This window comes from Schistocerca nitens, chromosome 7 (genome assembly GCF_023898315.1).
Source record: "Schistocerca nitens isolate TAMUIC-IGC-003100 chromosome 7, iqSchNite1.1, whole genome shotgun sequence".
Lineage (NCBI taxonomy): Eukaryota > Metazoa > Arthropoda > Insecta > Orthoptera > Acrididae > Schistocerca > Schistocerca nitens.
In genome coordinates this window covers 598,027,885-598,037,466 of record NC_064620.1, presented here as the reverse complement: position 1 = coordinate 598,037,466, position 9,582 = coordinate 598,027,885, and the positions used below count along the sequence as shown (strand labels likewise).

General features: G+C 42.3%; 1 non-coding gene across 1 annotated transcript; it reads right to left on the bottom strand.

The window, feature by feature from the left end:
• Positions 1-921: 921 nt before the first annotated feature.
• Positions 922-1,028, bottom strand: LOC126196832 (U6 spliceosomal RNA). Its single transcript, XR_007539267.1, has one exon. It is a non-coding gene; the product is annotated as a U6 spliceosomal RNA (small nuclear RNA).
• Positions 1,029-9,582: the final 8,554 nt, after the last annotated feature.

Genomic DNA, 9,582 nt, shown 5'->3' with positions numbered 1-9,582 from the left:
TTATCGTTGCTCAACTCCAGTCGCCTTCCAGGTGACGTTCTTTACTATCAGGCGGCACAAACTGGGCGTAATCACGGCGTCCTTTATGAATCGGTCATAGAAATTCAGCAGTCCTAAAAGAGCACGGGCTTGGCACTTTGTCCTTGGTACTGAATACTTTTCAGTGGCCTCCAATATTTTAGAGTTCAGCAGGATTTCATCGATAGATATAACATGCCATAAGATGTCGACTTCTGTCTATAAAAATCAGCACTTTTACATGTTTCTCAGAGGCTTAGAGTAACTGAAAGAAAATTTCGTCGTTTTCTTCCCGCATTTTCCCTGCAATGAGTCAACGTACAGTGACTCCGGAATTACGGATCCTAGCCCTCTAATAAAGGTGGACGACGAAAGGCTCAAACCAAATGGCAGCTTCTTACATTGAAAGTAACGTCTGTAACACAAAAATGCTGTGTGATGGCAACAATTCGGGTGCAGTTCGATTTGCCAGTAGCTAGCCCAAAAATTGATCTGTACTACATGCAGCAGTTCTTCCAACGTCTTTGGCCTACCCGTCTCCATTTCTGTGACTTTTTTTTGTGAATCAAATACGAGTCCAATAGATCTGTCCGCTCCTCCGCCATCTTTGACAAGGCCGTTGGCACGATGATCGTTACTTCTTATATTGGAAGTCTTCAGACGCCAACGTTGATTATTAATCGAAATTTAAGCAGTAGCGAGATTCGAACCCAAGACCGAGGACGTTTCGATTACTAACCAAAGACGCTACAGCTTTTTTTTCATTTTGTTCGTTACTGTTCGTTGTATTTGGTCGTAGCGGACGTCACATGACTTCCGTTGATGTTCGTTGTTGATCACTCAGTTCTTTGTTACAGAGACGAGCCAGCTCTCTGACCGAACACCCTGAGCTACCTTGTCGGCAAAAATTGGGAAGGTTTCAAGATTTTGCGTGCCATCCTTGAGCAGAGCCCATGCTGATCTTTTCTGTATCGTTCCAATTTTAGTATATGTTCCGCCGTAGCGAGTACGCTCTTAGACCAGGGGTGCTCCTGCCGCATCTACTTTCCGTTCCTTGTTGGTAGGTGTCTGACTGCCCAGTTCTGGTTGTTTACTTGTTGTTTTACCAGCGAAAAGTAAGTCTGAACAAAATGTACGAGTCCCATCGCTTCTGGGCCTTTACTGTAGCCTAATTAGTTCGGCAGCTGATGGAGTCCGCGAATATCAACCATTTTTCTGTTAGTGATATTAATCTCTCTCTGAATTTCGTGAGGGAGCTTACTCAAACGAAGGTGCATGAGTTTCATTGACCTATATGGTGCGTCCGAAAATTGATTCCTCTCTACTGTAACACTGAAAAACTGAACGGGATTCTGCCATCTCGGCTCTACAAAATTTTCTGTTATCATTGTATTCGTCTGTCCTTGCGTTTCTTTTGATCAGTACTCTTCCATAAGGTTTGCGTATACTCGCCGTATGTCTTGCATTGCTCCACAAGCACTAGCATTTTAGTCCGCGCCTCTTCTCTGAAATGAGCTCATAAGAACTTAATTTTTAAAAAGTGCTGCCAGGATTTCGGTAATTTCAGCAGCAGAATATGTAAAGCTTTGTGAGATGTTGCAGCAGTTTTTTTAATGTACTCAAAAGTGGCTATTAATTTTGACCACTGTATTTATCAGTTTTATACTGCCTTGCGCGTTTCAGTGTTACGCTATTCTCAAAGGTGCCACATGGTACATGAAAAGTTATCAGTAAAAATACAGTTACACAAAAGGTACTGACACAAACTGCTTCCTGACTTCCTCCTCGTCCATGTGGTATGATATGGTTCCTGCTGTAGCAGTGGCAATTACTGGTGGAGTTGAATGTGACAGCAGTCCCTTGTCGCAACCATCTTTCGATAAGCTATCGGATCTCATGTTCTCCTCTGTTACATTCTTCCGCACTTGGAATCGTTACGTTTTTTCGTCCGTTATTATTCATCGACAATCTGCTACTCTCCCTTTCTTTCATAGGCGATTCTAACGTCTCCTTGTGATTGTTTCCTGCACGAGATCTCTTATCTCGGCAAGTTACCTTAATTTATTGATACCGTTCTGTCACATGTCGCTTCATTACAAGTCGATATTTGTTCAACGGCGGTGGTTAGCACCTCCACTTGCTCTGCTGCTTCCCCTGTTATATTCTTCTGTGAGCTTACGTGCTCCGCTCTCCATAACTTAATAGCTTCATTACGTCTAGTATTGGCATCAGTATTCTTCGCGTGTGTCTCAGAGTTCTTCTCGTGGGTTTTTATACTCATCGTATTAGTCTTGACATTTCTTCTCGTTGGTTTTTATACTCTTCGTGTTAGTGTTGACATCTTTTCTTATTTCTTCTGTCGTCCCTTGATTGTCCTGCACTAGTGTATCTACTCTAATACAAAATTCTTGCTTCTTATCATCTGTCTTCTTGTTTAAAGACTTCCCCTTCTCTTCGAATTTCTCTATGTGATCTACTAGCTGGTGCTTCAGGGTTCTTAGTTGCTCATCTGTCTTCCCATATAACATTTTGAGTTGTTGCTTATTCCTTAAAATTGGGCATTCCATATTTCCTCACATTTCTTAAATGTCCCTTCGCTTTTCTTTAATAGATTTTTGCTCTCTTTGAGTCGTTCACCTACTTTCTTGAATTTGCATAATTTTTTTATCTTTGATCTGTTAGAATGCTGTGCAAGTCGAAGAATTCAGGTGGCAGCGGTGCGGGATTATGATCGACATCATTCTGTGCTGCACTTTCGTGTCCTGTAATTCCTCAATTTTCCGTTGTTCCTGAGGTTTCACTCTCATCTGCTCTTCTAAACTCTGTTTCAGATACTTCATTTTTAGCTTGCTCCTGGCCTTGCTCGTTATTCATACAGATTTTGTTCTGAGATACACTATGTGATCAAAAGTATCCTGACACCTACAAAAACATACGTTTTTCATATTAGGCGCATTTTTCTGCCACCTACTGTGAGGTACTCCATATCAGCGACCTCAGTAGTCATTAGACATCGCGAGAGAGCAGAATGAGGCGCTCCGCGGTTCTCACGGACTTGGAACGTGGTCAAGTTATTTGGTGTCACTTGTGTGATACGTCTGTACGTGAGATTTCCACTCTCCCAAACACCCATAGGTCCACTGTTTCCGATGTGATAGTGAAATGGAAACGTGAAGGGACACGTATAGCACAGTAGCGTACAGGCCGACCTCGTCTGTTGACTCACAGAGACCGCCGACAGTTGAAGAGGGTCGTAATGTGTAGTAGGCAGACATCGATCCAGACCATCACTTAGGAATTCCAAACTGCATCAGTATCCACTGCAACTACTATGACAGCTAGGCGGGAGACGAGAAAACTTGGATTTCTTGATCGACCGGCTGCTCATAAGTCACACATCACGCCTGTAAATGCCAAACGGCGCCTCGCTTGGTGTAAGGAGAGTAAACATGGGGCGATTAAACAGTGGAAAAACGTTGTGTGGAGTGACGAATCACGGTACACAATGTGGCGATCCGATGGCAGGGTGTGGGTGTGGCGAATGCTCCGTGAACGTCATCTGACAGCGTGTCTAGTGCCAACAGTAAAATTCGGAGGTAGTGGTGTTATGGTGTGGTCGTGTGGAGGGGGCTTGCACCCCTTGTTGTTTAACGTGACACTATCACAGCACAGGCCTACATTGATGTTTTAAGCACCTTCTTACTTCGTACTGTTGATGAGCAATTCGGGGATGGCGCTCGCATCTTTCAACACGATCGAGCACCTGTTCATAATGCACGGCTTGTGGAGGAGTGGTTACGCGACACTAACATACCTGTAATGGGCTGGCCTGCACAGAGTCCTGACCTGAATCCTAAAGAACACCTTTGGGACGTTTTGGAACGCCGACTTCGTGCCAGGCTTCACCAACCGACATCGACACCTCTCCTCAGTGCAGCACTCCGTGAAGAGTGGGTTGCCATTCCCCAAGTAACATTCCAGCACCTGATTGACCGTATGCCTGCGAGAGTGGAAGCTGTCATCAAGGCTGAGGGTGGGCCAACACCATATTGAATTTCAGTACTACCGATGGAGGGCGCCACGAACTTGTAAGTCATTTTCAGCCATGTGTCCGGATACTTTTGACCACATAGTGTTCTTCACACTGCTCGCTAGTATCTACGTCCTGAATATTTTCTTGCGGTGCCGTTATATCTAAACCACTACATAAAGTTTTTAAGGTTTTTGAAACTTCCCTCTCTACCTCGCTCATTCGTAGCAAACTTCTCGCCCTTGTTCTGGTAAACTTCGGCATATTCTAACACACTTGCTAAACTTTAAACACACCTAATATTCAATAAAGAACTAATAAATCTGTCATACAGTTTCACAAACGTCACAACCACACTAAAATTTGATTCCTTCCTAACATACAACATATAACGAACACAAAATAAAGAAAATCCTGTCCAAAAGTTCGGCGATGATTCACCAGATGGACAACGATGAACATATACCAACCTCACTGAAAAAAAAATGCACAAACTGTTAAGCGCCAGCAACTTAACGATAATTTTAAGCTTAATGAATTTACTTATTTCTTTGATAGCAATGCAAAAAAGCGTTGGGAGATCACAAACCAACGAATCCTGAGCAAGAGTCACCAAAAATGCGAGGAGACATCGGGCTGTCTAGTCTGAACGTATGATAACTGGCCCTGTTGCGTCTCATGAATTAATTAGATTCCCTCGTACAAGGAGTTGGTCATTCAGTGACTAAAATTCAGTGACCAAAATTCAGTAACTACAATACGAAATAAGAAACGCAGTTAATTCGGTTTATTACGTTAAAGTGACTGACACGTGAAACTTCTGCATATTTGGGAAAACGGTCTGGGGTGAAATTCAAATAATTGCGTATAAAAATGAAACAATTAAGAGCACAAACTTGTTCTATGAATATCTTGATGTTAGTCTAAAAGACAGACAGTGATAGAGAGAAGAATGCATTGCATTGGAGTTGGAAGCAAATTGGTCATCTGAATCTGGAAACCTGTCTTCAGAATAAAGCTTGGGGTTAACTGAAATTCAATAAGAAATGACTTTACTATCCCTACAGGTCATCTTGCTGTCGTGACTAGATTTCACTACGTCTACCTGTAGTGGAGTCTGCCCGAAATCTTTCTAAGCCCCTCAATTCATCTGCTCAGAGATGGACCCTGGTAACGTTGTTATCCAGTAGAGGAGAAGGCTGATGATGAAGGCTACCGCAGGCTCTGAAAATCGAAAGAATTTGCACCGACTGATACTTGAAACGATCACTCGTATATCTGCGTTTTGAGTTCTTTACTATAATTGGAGTGGCTGAGCTACGGATATTCCGAGCGACAATCAGTAAAAAAGATTTCTTAAAAGATAGTGGTCTCCTTCCCTGAGTTTTTTATCAGTAACTGTAACACGCTTTCTATCATTTAGTGTTGAATAAGGGCATGTCTTTCTCCCCCTACCTCTTTCTGTAGTTAATGAAAAGGGGCCTCTGTAGCACAGTCAAGTTTATCTCTCTAAATTCCAGCTTTCTGACATTAGTCAGTCCCGGCAGTTCTTATAATATGTAAACACTTCGCTTTTGTGGATCTGACTTTCGGCAATTCCCATGCTTTCCAAGAGGTCCCAAACTACGGGTTCTCATTCCATTTTCTAGATTTTATCTGTGTCTCCAAAGAAACGCAGCTTTGTATGTTTCGTGAAATGTTTTTTTAGCAAGATCCACGAGACACACATAACATTTCACCTCTTTTCACCTGCAAGTCATAAAACAGTCGCTGCTGGGGGCGTTATGCCACGGGAAATCGCATGTATATTGCCTGTGACCAGCGTCCAGTTGCAGTAAGTCAAAAGGAATGACTGTTCAAGCTTGTGGCACTAACCTATAGCGTGACCACTCCGCCCTTCTTAGAATTCCCCCATGGGTGATCCCCCTATTTGGCTATGTAGCCTAGCTCCTGCTCACCCAAGGGTTCGCATCTCATCCCATTACTCTTCGAAATGGCTTTGTACTCATATAAACCATGCAGATTCAAATAAAGTGGTAAATTATGATAATTAATTACCAACAATCACTGGTACTAATATGCATTTATCTTCTCAGTGTTGATTAATTATTCCGATATAATGGGTCTTTGTAATATGATTTTGTATTAGTTACAGTTTTGGACTACATTACGACAGTGTAAGAAAAGCACATTGCTGAGGTCACAATTGGAGTCGTACTCACTGTATGTGTATTAATTTACCTCCAAGCAAAACTTATTTCCTGTGGTCTTGAGAATGAGTTTTTTGATCAATAAAACACAGACTGTGCTACATGTAAGGATTGTGCACAATGAGTTTTGAGAAGTCTATTTCCTCAGGGACCTGGTATCACCTTGAAAGTTTTACTGGTTCTTCCTTTGTAGAAATTATGTACCATTGTAGATATTTATTGACAGTAACAACCATCCCTTTATTCGCAGTGAGACGATAGTTTTGTCTGGGACTACTTCCGAGAGCTAATTATATTGAACCTGTATAAGAGCGCTGCATTGCTTGGGTTTTTACACATTTTAGTAAGTCTTGAAGTAATTACACCGTAATAGTAGGGGCAACTGGTTAAAATTACCTGGATTCTTTCACTTTCGAATTAATTAAATGATCAGTATATTAAAACATCGATCACCTTTCATACTCGTTCCTAGGGAAAATCGGAGCACAGGTCTTTATTCCCCAGTTCTAATAGTATCATTTGGAAACTATAACATACAGTCCAGGTTTTACATTTGCCGATTACGGTAAATTTTCTGTCCACAGCTTATATACTCAATTTTCATGCATGTGGAACGAGCAATCTGCGAGGGATTTTAATTTATATTGCGCATAGTTGAATTATACAAGTAATTGGCCAGCGGTTTCAATTAATATCATTGAAAATATAAAATGATTTACAGTTGACATCGGAATTATGGCCATTTCCTCGACTGACGATCTAGCACTGCGACAAGCCGCATCAATAAACTTTCTCATGCGAAGGTGTGGAATATGTGGCGGCTACAGCCAGATACGTGACGTGTTCTACACGCATTACTTGCCTAGATAGGAATTGGAAAAATTTCTTCGCGGGCAGTTTCATGTTTTCTGTACTGACGTCAACCATTGTTGTTGTTGTGGTCTTCAGTCCTGAGACTGGTTTGATGCAGCTCTCCATGCTGTTCTATCCTGTGTAAGCTTCTTCATCTCCCAGTACCTACTGCAACCTACATCCTTCTGAATCTGTTTAGTGTATTCATCTCTTGGTCTCCCTCTACGATTTTTACCCTCCACGCTACCCTCCAGTACTAAATTGGTGATCCCTTGATGCCTCAGAACATGTCCTACCAACCGATCCCTTCTTCTAGTCAAGTTGTGCCACAAACTCCTCTTCTCCCCAATCCTATTCAATACCTCCTCGTTAGTTATATGGTCTACCCATCTAATCTTGAGCGTTCTTCTGTAGCACCACATTTCGAAAGCTTCTATTCTCTTCTTGTCCAAACTAGTTATCATCCATGTTTCACTTCCATACATGGCTACGCTCCATACAACGTCAATCATACTGATTCGTAATGTAAGGTCTATGCTGCTGTATATTTTGTTCGAAAGTGGTAGGTAAACGAACACTTTTCACAAAGTGTATCATTTACCGTATCCGTTGGCAATGCTGGCGAAAACGATGCGACAATTTGGAGAGAAACTGTGGCCTTACGCTCCCACAAGGAGGTAGAAATTTTAGAAGATAAACATGATGTTACAGAAAGGTACGGCCAAACTTCAGGAAACATTCCACACACACAAAGAAAGAAAATATGTTATGTGGACATGTGTCCGGAAACGCTTACTTTCCATGTCAGAGCTCATTTTATCACTTCTCTTCAAATCACATTAATCATGGAATGGAAACACACAGCAACAGAACGTACCAGCGTGACTTCAAACACTTTGTTACAGGAAATGTTCAAAATGTCCTCCGTAGCGAGGATACATGCATCCACCCTCCGTCGTATGGAATACCTGATGCGCCGATGCAGCCCTGGAGAATGGCGTATTGTATCACAGCCCTCCACAATACGAGCACGAAGAGTCTCTACATTTGGTACCGGGGTAGCGTAGACAAGAGCTTTCAAATGCCCCCATAAATGAAAGTCAAGAGGGTTGGGGTCAGGAGAGCGTGGAGGCCATGGAATTGGTCCGCCTCTACCAATCCATCGGTCACCGAATCTGTTGTTGAGAAGCGTACGAACACTTCGACTGAAATGTGCAGGAGCTCCATCGTGCATGAACCACATGTTGTGTCGTACTTGGTAAAGGCACATGTTCTAGCAGCACAGGTAGAGTATCCCGTATGAAATCATGGCGGTGAATAGAGGAAGTACAGTACATACTGACGAAACTAAAATGAGCTCTAACATGGAAATTAAGTGTTTCCGGACACATGTCCACATAACATCTTTTCTTTATTTGTGTGTGAGGAATGTTTCCTGAAAGTTTGGCCGTACCTTTTTGTAAGAGCCTGAATATCATATTCGCGAAAGTCTCAGATTTGTCTACCCACTTCATAGGTACTTTAATGAAAACATGTTGATAAACGGCAAACTGATAAATCGCACACTAAATCTAATTTGCGTTTTTTTTTCCTCAATGTTCCAGACTGGACCATCATGAACGACTAAGTGCGTCCGTATCGAACTGGTCTTGCGGCTGCGTTTGTTGCATGCGAAGTACCTACCCCATGGATTAGCCAGTGAATTGTCCGAATGGGAATACTATCGGAATCCTATGTCTGAAATGTGTCGCGGGCAGGAACTACTGCCCGTCCGGGGACGGGCAAGACTCAGCTAAATCTATGCAAAACTTTCTGCCTGAAATTATATCAATTTCCAATAGAGCTCTGGAACCACTTCCGAGACAACATTCACTCTTTTACGTAGGTGTTTTTTTTCCCAACCTCTTCATCTCAGAAGGCCACTACAGCCCAATGTCCACAAGTATTTAATGGACGTATTGCAGTCTCTGTTTTTTTCCCTAAAGTTCTCGCTTTCCACGCTTCCTTCTAGTGCTCTGAAAGTTATTACTCGATGTCTTAACGCACGCCCTTATATCCTGTTCTTTCTTCTAGTCACTGTTTTTCCATTCGAGAGGTCCTACAATTCCTCTTCACTTCCCAGAGTGTAACAGAGTGTTGAGCTAATCTGTCTCTCCTAACTTTTCGTCCCCGAATTTTGTTCCCAGTTCTGAACATTTGTTTCATTTGCTTCATATTTTCTTTGATATACAGATTGAACTGCATAGGAGAAAGACTGCACCCATCCCGTGCCTTACGCCCTATTGAATTTTAGCGCTCCTGTCTTGGTCTTCTATTAAACTCCTCGGATATCAAATTCCAATCATCATTCCACGCTCGGCGTCTTGGCTGTACCTTTGCTCAACACTTAATCTTTCCACATGTCCTTTCCATTTCAGCCATACGAATGGAGGAAAATTACCATTTAACCAGCGTAATCCAACAAAATTATGC